This window comes from Leptidea sinapis, chromosome 6 (assembly GCF_905404315.1).
Source record: "Leptidea sinapis chromosome 6, ilLepSina1.1, whole genome shotgun sequence".
In the NCBI taxonomy this organism is placed as follows: Eukaryota; Metazoa; Arthropoda; class Insecta; order Lepidoptera; family Pieridae; genus Leptidea; species Leptidea sinapis.
The window spans coordinates 13,395,012-13,410,465 of NC_066270.1; positions in this window are offsets into that span (position 1 = coordinate 13,395,012).

Consider the following 15,454-nt stretch of genomic DNA (forward strand, 5'->3'; position numbering starts at 1 on the left):
GCAAATCTCATAATGGCGGCCGATCGGCTTGTATTAGTGTAAGTGTATGCGTGGGCCTATGTATTTACACGTTCACCGGCTTGTTATGGTGCCTCACTGTTATGTAAGGTGACACGGAGTCCTTATATTTTTACTCGTCCGTGTGTATTACCAAGAATACCAGTTGGATAACTCAACTAATCTGTTGATGTCGCCAATCGCCATACTATAATTACTACTATTTCAAACTACTACGGTTTCCATAGTATAATGATTACTGCTATTTCGAACTTATGTCAAATCACTGCATGTTTCATAATAAACTAAATTTTAATTTTTACTAAGGCAGACCCGCCTCTTATAACGTAGTTTTTACATCCTCTTTGATACAACGTTATACTGGGAATGCCTAAGTAAATATTGAAATTTTGTTTAGGTATGACACGTGCAGTGATTTGACATTGGTTCGAAATAGTAATAATTATCACAGAACAGAAAAAACTAGCATTATGTCATTATACTATGGAAACCGATGCCACTAAACTCACACATTTGTTTAATATGTAATACACACACTTAATTCCTGTTTTATTACAATATCTCATATTCTTAAAGTGATTTAGACAACCTCAGAACTTTTTCTTTTATTGCAAAGAATAGCACATTAAAACTTGAAAATATAGGAGCTCTGTACATAGATTTGACTCGGTCAATATTAAGTATATTGTATATATGTGTGTTATACAACAAGGAATAAACATATCGATAAGTTAGTGAAAACTAGTAATGATGTAATCGGGGTTGAGTTTGGCTCGGATCGGTTTTCACCATCTCTTTCAATTCATTGTTATTCACCTGTGTGGGCACGGTATTCCGCGTGGATCATTCTTCAAATCAAAGTTTCCATCACAAAAGCGTTTAAACCATGATCGCACGTGCGTAATTAGTAGTCCCCTCTCCAAATGCAACATTGATATTGCGAGCTGTTTCTGCCGCGTTTGTCGAATACGAGTTCCGAAAGTCGATAATCAAATGTTCTTTTTAAGAGAAGAACTACATAGGTACCTTGTGAAAAAAGTTTCACACAATAATCTAAAACTATGAAGTTTCTATATCAATTCGAAGTACCTATTATAATAAAACGGCAATTTCATACTTCAACCCCTATTATTATTTTACGTATACATACGTATACTAACTAACACCCAACGCTTTAAAATTATATGTTAGTAGAGTATTGTGTAACAAAAACTCAAAATAAAGCTTAAAGGATAAATTATTAATATTTTATTCTGATGCCATTACAATACCCTCACTTATTCCATTTAATCTCTGTTTATCTCAACTTAAAACATTTAATCCATTAACCAGTTGGTAAGGTAAATTGGTTTAAATAAACTTTCAGTACCGCAATCACACGCTATAAACTCTTGAGTGAAACCAAATACCGCACTTCCGAAGGCTTGGCACGTATTACCAAGCCGACTAACATAAATAGCAGGTGAAACAGTTTACCTACAAGACAGTGTGAGGTATTCTTACAACTGTTTACTTTGTTCAATATACCGCCCTATACGTGTTCGGAATCTCCCAACTTGCCTTGTATAATCATTCAAATATGTAAATCTGCATTCATTCAATTGTATGTGATGTATGTACTGAACACAATAACTATTGTTTTTTTTTATGATTTAATTGCAGTTTTTTTTTTATTACTGGAGTAAGTCATGACTTTTGAGTATTTTTTTTTTGCTCATTATCATATCTAATTAAACTTAAATCATTATTTAAATCTACTAGTTTCAAATTTTACGTCGTGTTAGGTAAAGTAATATGCTTTGTCGTGGAGACCCTATGATTTAAATAAATGTAATAAGTACTTAAATAAAATACTCTTTAACTAACTTTAATTAAAACGCGTGTATTTGGAACTGTTTACATTAGTTTTATGCGTAAAAGTTATGTTTTTATTATTATTTTATTTAACCAGATATTTCGTGACCTTTGCAGAGCACGTTATCAGAGGGAATATTTAACGCAAAAACGTAATATTAAAATACAATTACAATTATATATACGTCTTAATGCCTACTACTCGGCTAAGTCGAGTTACTAAGTCTTTTGTGATGCGATGTAAAAGCATATCTTTTACAACAAGATCACAGAAAACTTTCACAACAAAAGTATTACGTTATTCAAAAGAATTGTTACAAAACGTTTGTGTGGTATAAATGACTTTCTTAATGATACCACAGATTGGGAATGGAGCGACCGCCCTCAGGCTATTAAATAATAATAATAATAATAACAATAATACTGACACACTTTTTACACAAATTATCTTGCCCCAAGTTAAGCATATATAGCCTGTGTTATGGGTTACAAGACAATGATATATTTAATACAATATACTTACTTAAACATACATAAAATTCATATAAATATACATATAAACATACATAAATACATTTAAACATCCATGACTCGGAAACAAACATCCATATTCATCATATAAATGCTTGCACCTACCGGGATTCGAACCCGGAACCTCTAGCTTAGTAGGTAGGATCGCTAACCATTCGGCTATACAGGTCGTCCAAATAATAAGTTTAATTGTACAATATTACTTTGTAAACATATTTTGTGATGAAAAAAAAAGCCCGCTGATTTTGTTGCGCCCATTCTTCTCAGGCTCTTGGAATGGGTGGTAGTTTTTTTTTTACTTTCTATGAGAGATGTCACATCCTATTTTGAATAAAAACATTTGAATTTGAATACTTTAAAAATATGATATATGATTATGAAACAATTTAAAACCCGCGTTAATAACAAAAGTTACTATGTAGTAAGTACTTCATGATTATTGAATGAAGTTTGAGGCTTAGAAAATTATGCAAATAAATTCACGATTTCGTAGCACTTGCTAGGAATGTCTTATTTATGGAAAAATTTTTTAGGTGAATATTAGTCTTATCTAACTTTCAAATGATTCAAATTGTAGTTTTACTTTTCAAACATCTATGTTACATCTCTACTAAGTTTTTAAATGTGAATGTAAGTTTGTTTGTGACGCTTTTACACCGGAGCTACTGAACCGACTTTGATGAAATTTTTTACAGCGATAGACTAGAGCTTGGGAAAGGACATAGACATTTTATCCCAGTAAAACCCATGGTTTTCGCGGGATTTGTGAAAAACTGAAATTCACGTCGATGAGCTATAACTATACCCATAGTAGGTTTAGTTTGCCATAGTTATCTTCCTCGAAATAAGTTTAATATAATATGTTGGGAACGGGAGCGAAAACGGGAACCGGAACTGTAATAGGACATGAAATAATATTCACTTCCAAATTTGCTTATTATTTTTAGAACCCTTTATCAACGCGGATTAAGTCGCGGGCATCAGCTAGTAAAATATAAAACAGTGTAAGTTTCGCAATATTCTCTGTTAAATCTAGCATAATAAAATGAAACGCACAGAGAATCTAGAAGTAATTTCATTGAAGCTATTGTAGAAGTGATTCCAAACGTTATCCGAACACCAGCGTCTCGTAGACAGCTTTGTAAACGACAACCACTTCTAAATTCTCTCGAATCAACATTTATCCAAATCCCGGAAATTCAACGTTCATTGAGAATAACAAATTGATGGTATCCAAATAAGATTACTCAGAACTTCATATTTAATTAAGTTAATGAGAAAATTGGAAATATTTTTTGAATAATGTAATTTTTAAAGTTTTTTTCCGTATTTAACGTGTTAACAACGTAGCAGTCACCAATAAATCCATTGAAGTTAAAAACTAATTGTAGCTTACTGTTTCGTATACATACTTAATTTATTTAATAATATAAAAATGATTCTCTAAATAAATATAATTAATATGAGGCTTAAATAAAAAACAATTTTGTGTTATTTAACAAAGTTTGAGCTCATTTTTACACGCTTTTTATTAGCTTCACCTGTATGTATGTTTGTTTGTAACCGACTTATTTGGGTGCGATTTTGACCCACTTTAAACGGCCAGATTTCGTTCAAACTTCGAGTACATTTATCGAGGACCAATGACAATGAATTAATTTGATAAAATTATTACACTTTTCAATTTGCAAAATAAGATTTTTGTTAATTTATATAATTTTCATCTATCGTCTCGTCTATAAGGCAAGATGTTAATACTGATTTTCAAAATAAATTTTATTTTTTTTTATTTCGGTTTTCTAGAAAAAGCGTGTTTTTTAGTTTTTTTTAACTACTATTTTTTGTTGGGTTTTACTTTCGTGACAGCGTTTTTAATTGGATTACTAATATTGTTAACGCGAATACGTATTTGAATGTTACGTTTCAACGGCTTAACTGCTCAACCAATTATCTTAATTTTACACGCAAGTTATCACCTACAGAAAATGCCATAAACTCGCGAAACTATTTAGAGTTCTTGAGGGCGCGACACAAATGTTAGATCGGGTCGACATAATGTAACGAATGACGGCGAAGGAAAGCTATGGAAGAAAAATATTTCATTTTTAACCGGCTTCAAAAAAGGAGGAGGTTCTCAATTCGTCGGTATGTTTTTTTTATGTTTGTTACCTCAAAACTTTCGACTGGGTTTGATAATTCTTTTTTTATTTAAATGCTGGTGCTTCCCGTGTGGTCCCATTGTAATTTGGTCCAGATCTGACAAAGCCATCCATGAGAAAACCATAAAAGTCTTCCAATCTCCAAGATAGGTTTGTAACTACATACATAGTTATAGGTGAGATGTGCTTGAGTCGTGAGGAGGCGAGAGGCGAGAGCGGGTCGCGGCGGAAGGACACCGATTCCAAAAATAACAATAATCGTAACTAGGATTATAATTATAATTACTTAGATTGTATAAAAATACGCAAATATTTTTATACTTTTTAGTGCACATTATATCTTTTATTTTGAAATAGAGTATTTGAAGTCGGTTGTTTTATTGTTAAAATTATTTTTTTTTACACTTCAAGCCGGCTCAAATTCTAGCGCTCTACTAAGTGCAGGTCCGGCCACATATGAAGTATTGTTGTGTCTGGCGCACCCCAGTATCAGCTAGATCCATTTGACCGCGTGCAACGCAGAGCAGGTCGAATTGTCGGGGAACCAGTGCTGTGTGAACGGCTGGATCACTTGGCGTTGCGAAGAGACGTCGCTTCATTGTGTGCCTTCTACCGCATTTATCACGGGGAGTCTTCCGCAGAGCTGTTTCACATGATTCCTGCTGCCGAATTCCACCTTCGCACGACACGCCACAAGTTAGGATATCATCCCCATCTGGATGTGTGGCGGTCCTCCACAGTGCGCTATTCACGGAGCTTTCTTCCACGTACTACATAGATGTGGAATGAGCTTCCTTGTGTGGTGTTTCCGGGACGATGCGACATGGGTACCTTCAAAAAATGCACGTACACCTTCCTTAAAGGCCGGCAACGCTCCTATGATTCTTCTGATGTTGCAAGAGAATGTTGGCGGGGGTGATCACTTAACACTAGATAACCCGTACGCTCCTTTGTCCTTTTCCATAAAAAAATATCCAATTCACAAGAGTGCTTTCTATTTAATTAAAAACCAAAGAAATAAATAACTTTCCTAATCATATTCTAACAAATTTATTCTAGCAAAGAATATTAGCGAGAACAATTTCCCTGGAGAGTTACCAATTACATTTTTTAATTACTTATAAATAACATGACAATAGCTTTCTTAATTTGATCATTGAGGAATGTTTCATAAATTGCCAATTAAAGTTCAACCTCAAAACAGAAGCCCTTTCGCTGTGTTTTCAATTAATTCAGAGTTGTTGTTTACTTTCACGTCCAATATTGTATGATATGAATGTGCAATTCTGAAAATTTATATTTTTTCGTGACTATGGTCCGATACACATACAAATCGATCGAATAGCGGGTTCGAGCATTATAATTAACTAATGGCATAGACAGCCTTCGTTCTGGCATAAGTTTAAAGTAAAAATTAAATGATTATATGATTAAATAATCCGGGTGATCCCGTTATGTACCAGTGCTGAAGACTTTGAAAATGATAAAAAGTGAAAAATAATAATAGTAGGATGAAACCTATTGAAGCAGGAAGAGAAGAGATATATCAAAAATTACAGGAAAAATAAATTACGGGCGATGAGCGGTCTTGGATCTGAGGTCGGGAAGTGGAAAAGGGGGGTGTTTAAGGGTAAAAAACGGTTTATCTTTATTTCTTTTATACCTTTATATATATATATCTTTATTTCTGGAAACAAACAAAGAAATTGAGCACGAAAGCTGGTATCCCGGTGAGCATTGATCACCATGAACCATTTCAGGGTAAAATCACTTGGACTGTTAAATGGAGGTGCTGTTACTGGGGTGGTGGATCCGAGTCGACCCTCGCAAGTACCACCTCGGATAACAGCGAAGGAAATAACTAAAATAATAAATAATATGACTAAGGGCAAGTCTCCCGGCCATGACCACCTCAGCACCTTCAACACGCTGGTCCACATTTACCTAGATTTCTGGCGCTCCTTGGCACACCGTTGAGAACGGTCGTTGTCGCGATTTTAAAAAACAATACAGGCGACGTATCGGTTTGTAACAACTATCGGTCGATCTCCCTGGTAATCAATCATAACTGCTAAGGTACCCGATGCAGTGCTCGAGCGGCAGGTGAGTAATCATCTGCAATTAAGTGATGCTCAGTTCGGTTTTAGACCGATGTTATCTACCGAGTGTGTAATCCTGTCGCTAAAGCATGTGGTAGGATACTACACGAAGAGGAATTCACCTGTTTCTCGATCTTTCGAAGGCTTTCGACCTAGTCAGAAACGACTTGTGGGGTAAGTTGAGGCAGTTGGGCGTACCGGGACCTTACGTGGACTTGTTCTCCATTTGGTATGAGCTTAGACCAATCAGGTAAGATGGTCAAACACTGTCGGAGGAGTACAGGTTGGAATGCGGGGTTAGGCAGGGGGGTTTAACCTCACCGGCGCTTCAATCCTGTATTGATGGTCACAGCATCAGTTACGCTGACAACGTGGTGCTGTTGAGCCCATCGGTCGGTGCACCCCGGCGTTTGTTGTCCATCTGTGAGAGGTACGCAGAATCTCACGAGCTCCGCTATAATGTTAAAAAATGTGAACTGATTGTCTTTAAGGCAGCAAAGACAAATACTCTAAAATTATCAATGTTTCTGTACTATATTATGCATGTTCACTTGACTGTGTTTTGACTTAACCAAAGAGAGAAGGCAATATTTGTTTCAATTTACTCTAAATATACCTAGTATAAGGGTGGAATAGAGATGTTGTAAAAATATTTTAATTTTTTACTCAATAAAAGTTAAAATATGCATGCCATATATAAATAAATTTAGAAAGCTTGTGTTGATTCCGTTCATACAGCTTGATTGTTATGCCTTTTTCTTTTACCTAGCGTGACAATTGTTCAGTTAACCTAGAATTTCAAATGAATAATGAGCAAATAGTAAAAGATTTATGCTGAATATAATTGGAGGGAAACAGTGAGTCAATTATAAATGTCCTAGTTTTATATGATTGCGATCTTTTGATAAAGTATTACGTTTAAAGGCCAACTATTTACGAAATCTAAATGTAAGTATTTCTTTAACCAATCCTGCTACGAGCTACTTATGATTTAGACCCGATTTCATCGATGACGCTTCAGACTGAGTTTAACAAAACTCAGTTTTACATAAACGAGATGAGATCCCAGTCTTGGTCTCGATTAAGCACAAAGCGATTTTACCAATACCTTTTTTTATATATATACTAGCTGACCCGACAGACGCTGTTCTGTTCATAATAAATAAAATACGTTTTTTTATGAATTTGTAAATAACATTTCATAACATCAAGAATTATTTCGTAAAATATGCCCTGTTGTTATAATGAAATTGTTTCACAGTGGAACTGAACCAAAATAATTCTTTATAACTCACTGGTTCGCAGCAAACTAGAATTTGCATCAGTTGTGTGGAGTCCCCAATACGCAGCACCTTCTCAACGTTTAGAGAGACTACAAAGATCCTTTACTAGATACTTGGAATATCATAGTTCCGGCATCTTTCATAAGGCCCCCTACGACCAGCGGCTGAAACACTTTAAAATTTTGTCACTCTACAATCGCCGCGTAATACTGGATCTAACATTCCTCAAAAAGCTGTTATCAGGACAGACAGCGTGCAGTGAATTGCTGGATAAAATAAACTTCAGAATCCCGCACAGATATCCACGAAATCCAATTACAAACATACTTGTGGAACCAGTAAGTAGGACAAATGCCCTTAAACATTTTCCATTATCAAGGATGTGTTCTGAGTACAATCGATTTTCCGCGTCCATAAAAGATTTTGATATTTTTCATGACACAGTGACAAGTCTGAAAAAAAACCTAACCGCACGTTTCTGTTTGTAAATAATAATGATATGTTAGTTGATATTCATACAAACTATTTCTTCGTTATATTGTATTTATTATTGTTAGTAATTTGCTTAAAATCCTTGTTAAATTTGTAGGTCGAACTGTATTTTGTATTTAAATTAATGTCTTGCAATGAGAGTGGTGTATGCACCAGTAACTGGCATTCATACTAGGTTATAAACCTATAAGACCATAATTATTTTTAATGTTTTGTATGTAATGCTGTTGGTGTGTCAATAAATAAATAAATAAATAAACTGTCAAACCGTGCGTCACTAAATTCTCTCATAGAAAATATGTCGATACAAAACAAATACTGAAAATAAAAATGGCTATGGGTCCCAAATCGAAATAAAAACTATCCTATCTCTCAAGTTGGACTAAACTGCACTCCATGAAGAAATCCCCATTAAAATCCGTTCAGTAGTTTAGGAGTCCATCGCGGACTAACAACGTGTCACGTAATTTATAAAAGGCATTTATTTTCTCAAAATTGATTCCTTTAGAATTCTTTTTGATGTCATTTCTTATACTACTAGATACTACTACCGCTTCGGAAACAAATGGCGCTCTGAGAGAGAAGAAGCGGCGCAAGAAACTCTCCCAGCATTCTTTTTTTTGCGCTCTTTTCAATAAAAATATACAATATTGTGCAGTCGCTATAAAATAATCACAATCTAGTCCCAGGCTGTCCGATCATTTAGATATTCAGCAGTGGAGTAATAGGATTTACGACAGAGCCATTTTTTTATAAAACATTTAAATTTATTTATAGATAATGCCTGAACAGTGGCTGGGACTTTATTGTATACATTTACCCTTAAAGCTATTATGTATCTTATGAAGCCTACTAGAATTAGTTAAAAGCAATCCCTTATTTCTAGTGTTATAATAATGAAAATCACTATTAAGAGCAAAAAGGTGACGATATTTGTGTATTATATACTCGTATATTAAGATAAGAGGGGGCAAACGGGCAAGATGGGTACGCTGGTGAATTAGGTTTTCGCAATGTCTCTCATACTCTGTAGAAATATAATTATTTTTTGTAAAAATAAAAGCATGATATAAGCCGTTAAGAAATGGTTTCAATTATGGGCTATTTTGGCGATTGGATTAAATATAAGTTTCGGAGTTCGCCTTACCAGCGTTTCATCACAGTAGACATAATATTATGTAATCTCTACTGTGGTTTCATTCTTCAGTTCATAGTGCGCCACCTATGGATACTAAAATGTTTTTTATCAATTTACATACTAATACTTTCTTTGATTAACGCGAGTGTAACACATTTAAATAAAACACTTTTAAAGGATTAAAACGCGTGTAATTGTAACTGTTTTTTTGAGACAAGACAAGACTTGAGACAAGATGTTAAGTCTCATTTGCCCAGTAATTTCACTAGCTACGGCGCCCTTCAGACCGAAACACAGTAATGCTTACACATTACTGCTTTACGGCAGAAATAGGCGCCGTTGTGGTACCCATAATCTAGCCGGCATCCTGTGCAAAGGAGCCTCCCACTGGTAAAACTTACGCTAAGCTTAAACTCAGCTAAGTTTTACGTAAGCAATGTCTTAGTTCGCTCTTGAGATGTCAGTCTTAGTATGATCGACGCTTGAATAATATATTTGTTGCATCACTTTACACACATTGTATTTTTTTTTTAATTTGTGCAACTATAAAGCTGTAAATGTTGATTTAAAAGAGTGGCAATGACTTTCTTGCCACTTCTTCTATTATATATTTTATTTGCAGCTAAAAACTTAGTACATAATAGAACAACACTTAAATTAAAATGAAACATACACATAATAAAATAAAACTAAATTAAATATGAACCGCAAATAGGCACAAGCTCGGCATATGCTGACACACATATTAGATATGTCCAGCGCTGATATTCCGCTTGCCACCTTGCAATGCCACCCCGTATTCACATACTTAATGGCTAAGTATGTGAATACGGGGTGGCATTGCCAGGACTTATACGCTATAGACTAGTATACAGTTTTTGGAGTTTACTCCTTAAGAATCGATTTTCATATAAGGCGCCCAGTATGAGAAAAATATGAAGAGTAAAACCTACTCATCAAATGGGATAGTAACGTTTTCTCATTTAAATAAAAACAGACTTTGTCTGCTTACAAAAAAGGCAACAATTAGCATTACATTTTACTGTCGGCCACCTAGCGTTACTTTTGAAAATTATTTTATTTTGCAATAAGAATTAGTGTTGTGGCTAATGTACGTTAGTTTCCTAAACTTTATGGATGGCGTTGAACCACAGACACCTATTCCTAATTCACATCTAAGTTCAAATTAAAAACAAATAATACTAGATTAAACGTCATCTAGTGTCACTTTCATAAACTATTTCGTATTTCCAAATCGAACACTGAATCTATCGAGTAACACGACAACATAACGGTTTTCGATAGATGGCGCTGAACACAGATTTTAATAATTAGGTACCTGACCATAAGAAAAAGCACTATTAACTATGAAATTTATTTGATTTTTTTTAATATCTATATTTTTGTTAATTAATACGCTTTTATAAGCTTCTGCTGTATGTCTGTTTGTAACCGACTCCATTGGACTTGATTTTGTTTAGTACCTGTTCAAAGATAATCGTTCTTGAGGATGTAGCTTTACCTACAACCAATAATATCAATTAATACAAATGTCTAATATCTAACTTGTAACGTTATACCTTCGTAGCATTATAGATCGTAGAAATACTAATCGTGCATATTAATTGTAATAAGCGTATGCCGAAAGATTCGTTCTGAAAAGAACGTTTTATTTTATATAACGTAATATTTAGCGCTGATATTCCGCTTGCCACCTTGCAATGCCACCCCGTATTCACATACTTAATGGCTAAGTATGTGAATACGGGGTGGCATTGCCAGGACTTATACGCTATAGACTAGTATACAGTTTTTGGAGTTTACTCCTTAAGAATCGATTTTCATATAAGGCGCCCAGTATGAGAAAAATATGGAGAGTAAAACCTACTCATCAAATGGGATAGTAACGTTTTCTCATTTAAATAAAAACAGACTTTGTCTGCTTACAAAAAAGGCAACAATTAGCATTACATTTTACTGTCGGCCACCTAGCGTTACTTTTGAAAATTATTTTATTTTGCAATAAGAAGTGTTGTGGCTAATGTACGTTAGTTTCCTAAACTTTATGGATGGCGTTGAACCACAGACACCTATTCCTAATTCACATCTAAGTTCAAATTAAAAACAAATAATACTAGATTAAACGTCATCTAGTGTCACTTTCATAAACTATTTCGTATTTCCAAATCGAACACTGAATCTATCGAGTAACACGACAACATAACGGCTTTCGATAGATGGCGCTGAACATTGATACTTTGCCCTGTGCTGCCTCGGGGCGTAAAAAGAATAGGGTAGTCCCAGGTCCAACGGTGTCGTAAGAGGCGACTACGGGCTTTTTGAAAGTGGGAGAGTCACGCTGCTGCCTTATGACGTCAGCACAATCGGGCCAGGCTCGTCCGGGTTACTTACCACACTCGCACAGAATACCGGCGTGAAGTAGCGGCCTAGTGCCGCTATGTTTCGCATAGGTTAGTGTCGAGGACCGGAGGCCCTTCCCCCCCGTCCTTTCCCCCCCCCCCCCCCAACAAAATATGAGAGCAGTCCTAAAAAAAATAAATTAACCCAGGAGGGTACCGGCTCTTGTAGACACGGAGAATCCCTCCCCGAGCATTCGCGCTCGGGCTGCCCCTCGTATTCTGGGGAGGGCACAGTACCGCGTATGTCACAGGACAAAAAGGGCAGCAACACCACGGCACCCCGCTCCACGCTTAATGTGGACTTTTGTAACATCCGGGGAATTCACTCCAACTTAAACGCCGTCCACCACCACCTTGAGACGGCGCAGCCGGCCTTGTGTTTCCTTACGGAGACGCAGATATCTCGACCTAGCGATACGTCATATTTAACGTACCCCGGGTACAAAATTGAGCATAATTTCATGCCTCATGCCGGGGTATGTGTGTACGTTAGGGAGGATATCTGCTGTCGCCGTCTCGGCAATTTTGAGGGTAGGGGCCTGTCTACTCTCTGGCTCCGCGTAGATTTAGAGGACCGCGTCCGCATCTATGCGTGTGTCTACAGGTCCCATAGTGGTAACGCAGAAACGGATCACCTCATGGGCTGCGTTCAAGCGGCATTTGATGACGTGCTTGCTCAGATCCCCTCCGCTGAAATCGTAGTCTTGGGTGATTTCAACGGGCACAATGCCGAATGGCTTGGATCACGTACCACAGACTACGCAGGGCGATCTGTGCATAATTTTGCATTGGCGTATGGTCTGTCCCAATTGGTTGAGTCGCCGACGCGGCTCGCGGATGTGGATAGCCACATGCCGTCCTTATTAGATCTTCTGCTGACTACACATCCCGATGGTTACCAGGTCTCTGTCGACGCCCCTCTCGGAACGTCCGACCATTGCCTGGTCAGGAGTGTAGTGCCTATCCGACGCCAACGTCGCAGACCACCAGCGACCCGCCGCGTTTGGCACTACAAGTCAGCAGATTGGGATAGGATGCGTTCCTTTTTTGCATCCTACCCTTGGGGCAGGGTTTGTTTCCTTTTAGATGATCCTAGTGCCTGCGCCGTTGCAGTAGCCGATGTGATACTGCAGGGCATGGATATTTTTATACCAAGCTCTGTAGTACCGATCGGTGGCAGATCACAGCCCTGGTTCGATGCGTCAGTTAAAGCAGCATCTGACTGCAAAAAACAGGCGTATCGAACTTGGGTTGTGGCGCTGGGCTCAAAGGATCCGAACTGCAAAGTTCTGAAATCGCCCGTGCGAAATCGAAGCACGTCGTCAAAATTGGCGAGCAGCTTTCCAGTTACCCGACCGGAACACGCAAGTTCTGGTCGTTGTCGAAAGCTGCTCTTGGTAACTTCAACCAGCCGTCCATGCCACCGTTGCACATGAGGAATGACACCCTGGCCCATACGGCAAAAGAGAAAGCCGATCTCCTGTGCACTCTTTTTTCCTCCAACTCGACTCTTGACGACAACGGAAAAACACCGCCGACCATCCCGCGGTGTCAGAGCTCCATGCCTGAAGTACAGTTCCGACAGAAAACTGTTGGGCGAGCTCTGTTTTCGTTGGACGTCAGGAAGTCGAGCGGGCCGGATGGCATTTCTCCAATCGTGCTTAGAACGTGTGCCCCTGAGTTGACGCCGGTGCTAACGTGTTTATTCCGGCACTCTTATTCAAAAGGCGTAGTCTCTGATTCATGGAACTCAGCCCTTGTCCATCCGATCCCAAAAAAAGGAGACAGTTCAGATCCGGCAAACTACAGGCCTATTGCTATTACCTCCCTACTCTCCAAAATTATGGAGAGCATAATTAACCGCCAGCTCTTGGTATACCTTGAGGGTCACCAGTTGATCAACGACGGGCAGTACGGCTTTCGCCATGGTCGGTCGACTGGCGATCTTCTGGTATACCTAACACACAGATGGGCGGCGGCTATTGAAAGCAAGGGGGAAGGCCTGGCAGTTGGTCTGGATATAGCGAAGGCCTTTGATCGTGTATGGCACAAGGCGCTCCTCGCAAAACTTCCATCATTTGGGCTTCCCGAGAGCTTATGCAAGTGGACCTCCAGCTTCCTCACTGGGCGCAGCATACAGGTCGTTATCGATGGTTATTGCTCGAATCCCAAGCCCGTGAACGCTGGAGTGCCCCAAGGCTGTGTGCTATCTCCCACGCTGTTTCTTCTGCATATCAATGATATGTTGGACACCGCCAACACGCATTGCTATACAGACGACAGCACTGGTGATACCGTATACACGGGCCATGCAGGTCTCTCTCGGGAAAACGTCGACCAGTGCCGGGTGAAACTTGTGTCTTCTATCGAGTCCTCTCTCGAGAAGGTCGCGGAATGGGGTAAGTTGAACCTTGTCCAATTTAACCCCCAGAAGACTCAAGTTTGCGCGTTTACCACTAAAAAAACCCCATTTGCCGTATCACCGCTCTTCGAGAACACTTCCCTTAAAGCCTCGCCAGTAGTAGGGATTCGCCGGTTCTGGCTCACAGCAGTAGTGGGGATGAGCCTGTTCTGCCTCCCCGGTTCTGGCTCACTTGTTCGTGATGCCTACTAAAAAAAAAAAAAAGAAGTTTGGTGTCAAACTGGGGGTTTTGATGTATTTCCGAGCGATTGCGCTGATCCGTTTTTCGATATCTCTTATAGTTTCAAAGTTAGCTTTTTAAGTTAAACAGATCCATACTCATTACTAATCAGTGGTAATTAACCTAATGATTGGTGAGCGCCTCAATGTTAATTCTATGAATGTGATAGATGTAATTAGTAAATTACCTCTCACATTCGTTACTAAGATTAAAACGACAGTTTTGTGCTGTGTGTCTTATTTATGTTAAAAGATTATAAAAATAAAGTATATAATAAAACATCGTTGCAGATTGTATCATTTTCAAAATATTTGATGAAATCATTCAAAATCTTCTTATTAAACTCAAAGTATAGATACATTAAACAGTACTCGCTAAATATACTGCGTCAAATAAATTCTTTACTCTTGTAGTATTGTAGAAATACATTCTGCAATTGCTTTGTAAAAACCTCGGCTGGAATCCCTAAGCTGGACGATCATATGAATCGAAGTATTGTCCCATATCATGTTCATCAATGTGTATTGTAACAACCCAGTGAGAGCCTGGCTTATTTTCACTATCTATATCAAGTCAAGTGAAAAAAATCTTTATTCACTGTAAAACATTATAAGTTATTTAGTGCAAGTCAGGTTGAAGTACAAAAGTTACAATGGCATACAACAATATTCATTAACAAAATTTAGAAAATTAATTCCAACTATCTTTATCATTCAAATAATCTTTCACATTATAATAGGCCTTGGATGTTAATTTATTTTTTACGATACATTTAATTTTTTAATAGGTAGGATTTTACTATCATTTGGGAGTTCATT